At 47.7% G+C, this 6,000-nt stretch overlaps 1 protein-coding gene across 2 annotated transcripts in view; it reads right to left on the bottom strand.

The window, feature by feature from the left end:
* Window positions 1-3,337, bottom strand: part of BAHD1 (bromo adjacent homology domain containing 1) — a 69,542-nt gene extending 66,205 nt beyond the window's left edge. Inside the window, exon 1 of one of the 2 annotated variants that reach the window (XM_070940113.1) lies at window positions 3,254-3,337. The gene's annotated coding sequence lies outside the window, so the exon portion shown is untranslated. Of the gene's footprint in view, window positions 1-2,905; window positions 3,021-3,253 lie in introns of those variants that run through there. The other variant, XM_070940122.1, reaches the window with a different exon arrangement.
* Window positions 3,338-6,000: the final 2,663 nt, after the last annotated feature.

Raw genomic sequence — 6,000 nt, forward strand, 5'->3', positions numbered from 1 at the left:
GCCCAGGTTTCAGATACAAACTTAGTTCCTCATTCCTTAAGCAAACTTACTCAGATGTATCTTAGTTCCAATAATCATAATAAAAAGAAACATTCTTAAACAATCATGGGAAAACAACATGAATAAGGAAATATCCTATGCGTTGGGATTATTCAGGAAGCAAATGTAAATACTGTGGATAAATAAAAAGCAACTATCAATGTCTTCATCTCATAAATTCTGCTGCCTGCTCCCTTTAACAGCATCACCAAAGAGGAACTCCTAGAAATAATTTCCTTGCTATAGAAAACAACAACCTGCTCCTGCCTTCCATGTGATCTACAGACAGAGACATGGAAATCAGCAAGCAAATACAAAGCCAATCTTTGTTTTTTTTAGTCTCAATATCATCCTTCCACAGTTAGGGGAAAATACAGAAGTGAGGGAAAAACTTTTCTTTCCTATGGTTTTTTTCCTCTTAGGCAAGCAGCTTCAAGATTTTGTCAACTCAAGGCAAGCAGCTGAAACAGAAGGTTTGACATGCCACTTTGCAGTTTCTGAAATGTCTTGGTTTAACTGCATGATTGACATACATGTATACCAAATATATTTTTCTTCCTAGAGTTTTCCACATGCCTTTTCCTTCAAAAGCTAGTAAATCTCCAACTATAATTTCTTAACATTGAAAATAAAATACCCTGAACATTTTCTTACTAAGTATTAGCCTAAAACCCTCATGAAGCACTAGAAGAAATCCCCATATATATTTGACATATTTTAACTGAGTCTCCTTCACACCATTGACATGAAACTGATTTGGTATCAGATTTTGAAACTCATTATACATTTTATTTGCATATAACCAATTTCATTTCAAACCTCTTTTGATGTCCTGATGTCACTTTTCAGATATGGTCCACATGAAGAAGTGCAGTGTAACTTGCTCAGCTCCCCCAGCAGTTCTTATATTTTTTGGAAGAGCTTGTTTGTACTTGCCTGTACTTTCCTGCCTGTACTATCTATAGAATGTATAGGAAAGCATCCTCATTGCCACCAAATTAAAATTTAGTCATATTTTCCTATGGCGTATTTCCAAGTGGCATATTGGGAGGGAAATTGATTAGTTCATAATTTTTGCTTGCTACTGCAAGGATAAGGGTTGCCTTTTCCTTCAAAACAACTGATTGTATATTAATGATAGCGAGCAAACCACCACTACTTGAAAGAATGCAGTAGCATTCAAAGCAGGATGAATATACATTTGTAAATAAGGATAAAGCACTGTTAATGGAAAGGAAGAATACTTCAGAAAACTAAACAACTATTCCTATACATGTCTACTCACAAAGCACTCTTTCCCAGGTTAATATGCTTAAATCTGCAGCTAAAGCAGTTTAAAAGATGAGATTCTGATGTCATAACCATGGCACAGTGGAGAATACTAAATATGTTTTTTTTTCCTTGAATCACTGGCAAAATCATTCTCTACATAAGAAAATAAAAATATTTTCTGGCATCATTTTGGATTTAGTATTGTTGTCATGACCCACAAAGCTTCCTTCAATATTTCAATATTTTCAAACGCTTATACTGCATTACTTTACTCCACAGATAAATTTCTCTTAGAGCAGGGTCAAGTTGTTAAGTATTTGGCCGTTTCTAGAGAAAATACCTCAGAATTGTATTTCTAGAGCTCCTGTCACATATACATACAGAAATATACACACCCCTTTTGAAGAACAGTTTAAAGCTTCATCCTTTCTTTCTGGGGCTGGCTCCAAGTTCCTCTTCCAACAAAACGTTCAACTAGATATATCAAGACTGGTTTCTCTGCTTCCTATATACTATTTTAAAGATATCTTGCCTCCCTGCCTCATTTATCCCTTCCCCAAAACCCCAAGACAGAGCTGACCCGCGGAACTGAGGAAGCATTCGATCTGGCTAAACCTTTCAAAGACAGGAGAGCCATCAAGAAAGGAAAACAGAAAAATCGCCAAGAAAGAAGCTCAAACCCTAAATCATTCAGCTTCCCATAGATTCGGTTCCTGCCTCGGCCCGGATTGTTTGACAAAAAAAAGTGGGGGGGATTTCTCCCCATCCACGCCCGGCGCTATTGTAAAAGTTAATAGGTTTGTTACATAACTTTAGACCCAAAGGTAATCCCAGGGAGAAGGGCAGAAGCTTTAATATGATCCAAGGAGACACCGGGGAGTCGGAGTCAAGGCTCAGCCCACCTGCCACCGGGGGCCATTTCCTCGCTGCTCTCTAGCGGCCGGGTGATGGGAGGGAGAGTGAGATGGGAGCAGCCCGGAGGGCCCTTCAGATCAGGCTTAGGACGACCCGACGGCCCACGGGGAACCCTTGGGGAACCCGGGATCCTCAGCGCCAAGACACCAATACCCGGAGGGGAGGAGGGGAAGGAAACAGAGACGCAGCCAGCCAGTCCAACCGCTTACCCACCCACCATGACACGAGGAGAGGCGGACCGACATGAGGCAGAGCAGGAGACGGGGGCGCCCCCCGGAGCTGGAAGGCTCCACGCGTTAAGACCTCGACTCTCCGTCCACGGCGGCCCAGGGGCCAGCACCAACCGGATCCTGGCAGAAACTTCCCGGGGGCCGCCCGTTGAAGCCAGCGCGCCGGCTCGTAGGAGGGGGCGTCCCGCAAAAGCCGCGCCCCCTCCGCTTCCTTTCCCCCCCGGGCCGGCCACCCACCCACCCACCCACCCACTCACCCCTAACCCCAACCGCGGCGGCGGCGGCACCTGTTCCCATTACCCGCCCGCGCCCCGCAAGTTCCCCGTCGCGGCGCCCTCTCCGCCCCACCACGCGAGCGTTCAAGGCTGGCGGCGGGCGGAGCCCCATCGCGCTGCCGGCCGGTGCGGACTGACTGACTGACGGGCTGGCCAAGTCCCTGGCTCACTCACCGGGGCGCTCGCGGGTTGCTCCGTCGTCGTGGCTTCCACCGCCACCGCCGTTTGACTTCGTGGGGCCCACCCAGGGTAGGCGAAGGCCCCAAACGGGCTAAGATCCGGCGGCTGGAACGCCCCGGGGCGCCCGAGTCCCGGGCTCCACGCTGCTGCGTCAGCAGCAGCAGCAACAGCGCCGCTGCCTCCTCCTCCTCCTCTCCTCCTCCTCCGCGTCGCCGCCCGGCTACAGGATGGGGACAGGAGGCGCGCCCCCTTCTGGGGCCCGCGCGCGCAAGGCCGATGGGGGGCGGTGGCGGCCGCTCGGCCGCGGGGAAAGGCTCCTGCCCTGCGCCGCTATGCCCTCACCTCCGCTGCTCCGTCGTCCTCGCCGCCGCCTCCAACGCCGCCGCTCTGCTCTAACTCCCCCGAAAGCGGCAGCGGCAGCATCGAGCCCCAGCTCCGCTCCGTCCTCCCTTCCTGCTTCCTCGTCGGCGGCCAATCATGGCGCTCTCCTCGGCTGTCCGCTCTGCGGCGCCCGCCAATCAAACGGCACCTTGCCCGCCCCCGCTAACCAATCTCCTCACCAGCCACCAGGTCCCAGCACAAGCAGACGGCTCCCTGCGGACACGGACACGGCCGCCCAGCGCGGGGGGAGGGGCGTCCCCACGCGAGTGGCGGCAGCAGCAGCAGCAGCGGCAGAAGTAGCAGCAGCAGCCGCAGCTGCAGCCGCCTCTGCGCCGGCCCCGCCCCCCCCGCCTAACCTGTCTTTCCGCAGCCCCGCTGTGCGCCCCCCAGTCAGTCCCCATCTGCTTCTCCCGTGGACCTGAGTGGGGGGGACTCTGCCTTTGGCCCCCTCACCAAATTGAAGCTCTTGCGCCGTCTATTTCTCCCCCCCCCCCGCGCCTTCCAGACCCCAGCTGCAACCCCGCGTTCAAGTTTTTTCGGCTCGGGTTTTTAGCAGCTCCTTCTGGGGCCCCCTCCCGCCTCCGGTCCCCTATGGCCTTCCTTGCTTCAGGCGTCCTTCGATTGCGCCACGGGTTTAGGTGTTCCCCCCCCCCCCGGGTTAGTTCTCTTTCTTCAGTGAGAGTTCGCTTTCCACGTAGCGTCCACTACTTCAGGGCATCGGCTCCAGTTCCCATCGCCCTCCCAACGATTTTGCGCCCCTGGGGGTGCGAATCTTTGGGATGGCTAGCTAAGCTCGCACCTCTTGCTACAGGTGGGAATGTCGGCTGCTACTCAACCTGACTTTCACGTTTTGAGAATGTAGTTACTTCTGTTACTCCGTTTTCCAGGCCACAACCATTTAGGCATCACCATCGTCTCCCAAAACGTTGGAAAGGGAGTGGTGGTGGTGGTGGGAAACTCTCCTTTCAGGCAGCCTTTCTTTTGACGATTTTCGCCCTTCTCTGAAACTACCGTGCAACTAATTCGTTGCTACTTAACATTGCAAGATTAAGCCTTATTGTAAAATGTGAAGCCGTAGTCCTGATGGTTTTACAAATCCTGGATTTCACACACACACATTCCCCACCCCACAAGATAGCATGAGTTCCATGTGACAAAATGTTTCTTCTTGCATTTTACTGGTCATGTACTGTTTTTTTCTGTCCATGTTTATTCTTGTTCCTTCAATTTCTAGTGACTGGAGACCAGGATTATGTGCTTATGGTGCATGATTCAGTTTGGGGCATTAAGGTTCCTTGTAGTGGCATACTGTACTATAGAATCATCTCTTGTAGGCTGTGGGATACTGTAAATTGGTTTGCAAATCATAACCTTACTGTAATGTGTTTGTTGAAATTTCATTCGGGTCAATTTGCAACAAACTATTCCCTTACGTTCTTGCAAGCCCTCTACTTCAATCCTAACATATTAGGTCAGCCAAATCAAGCTGCAAATGTGAGGTTGCAAATCTGTATTGTGGTATGACTCTTAGCCTCCATTCACTCAGCCTATGTAGTTTAAAAATGTTTTGCTATAAGTAGTCTGAAGTTCTCATGCCCAATGGGGTGATCTGATGAATAGCAAAGTAGATATGATATTCCTACTGGGAACACTTAGAAAAATAACAGACACAGCACCCAGTGAAGTTTATCCCAACTGCCTGGTGTTCTCCAGCTGTGTCAGGTACATCTTCACTCCCTGCCTGCCAAAACCAACATTAGCAGAGAAGATGGGAATTGCAGTGACTATTTTTCTGTGAACTATCACAAACCCTTGTTGCCCGTGTCCTGTAAAAAAGACTTAGGTTGGTCTGGTATTTATAGGAAAGTCCCTTTCTTTCTTATAAATTAAAGACAAATTCCTTGTGTGTCCAATCACACTTGGCCAATAAAAAATTATATTCTATCTCTGAGAACTGCTCTTTTATCTTTCTTGATGGGGAGTGCCAATGTAGATATCAATAGCTATGTCTATGGAGATTCTCAGTTATCCAGGTAATGGTTGTCCCAAAGGTGCTCTTTCAAAAGGCAACTGGACTTTGTTTTTCCTCGGAAGACATTTTGCTTGTCATCCAAGAAGTGAACTGAAGAAGCTTCTTGGATGAGAAGCAAAAAGTCTTCAAGGAAAAACAAAGTCCACTTGCCTTTTGAAAAAAGTACCTTTGGGATATCAACAGCTCTGCCAGCACATGTATTGCAATACAATGATACAATGATAATCAAACATCATTAATAACATTAACATAAATAACATAGCTTTATTTCAAGTTAAAGAACACATCACAGAAAAAATTGGAAAATCACAATTTTGCCATCATTGGTAGGAACTATTTTCTGTATTAGTTCTGACACAACATAAAAGGTAATATTTGAGTCAGTTGGAGTTGGGAATCATCAGAATTAATATATACATTTGTTTCCCATCTATAATCATTTTACATTATTTACAACTGCATACTAATTTCACTACATACTAATTTCACTATGTTTGGAATCTTTTATTACTGTTACTAGGTTCATGTATTATAATAGTAAGTCATTTAGTTTGTCTGAGGCTTAGTATGTTTTGTAAAGCCAGCCAATTGTAGCGGTTCGGCAGTTCAATTCTCACCAGCTCAAGGTTGACTCAGCCTTCCATCCTTCTGACGTCGGTAAAATGAAGATCCAGAT

Source organism: Pituophis catenifer, unplaced genomic scaffold (genome assembly GCF_029215685.1).
Source record: "Pituophis catenifer annectens isolate HBS135680 unplaced genomic scaffold, rPitCat1.0.hap2 SCAF_1, whole genome shotgun sequence".
Taxonomy (NCBI): Eukaryota; Metazoa; Chordata; class Lepidosauria; order Squamata; family Colubridae; genus Pituophis; species Pituophis catenifer.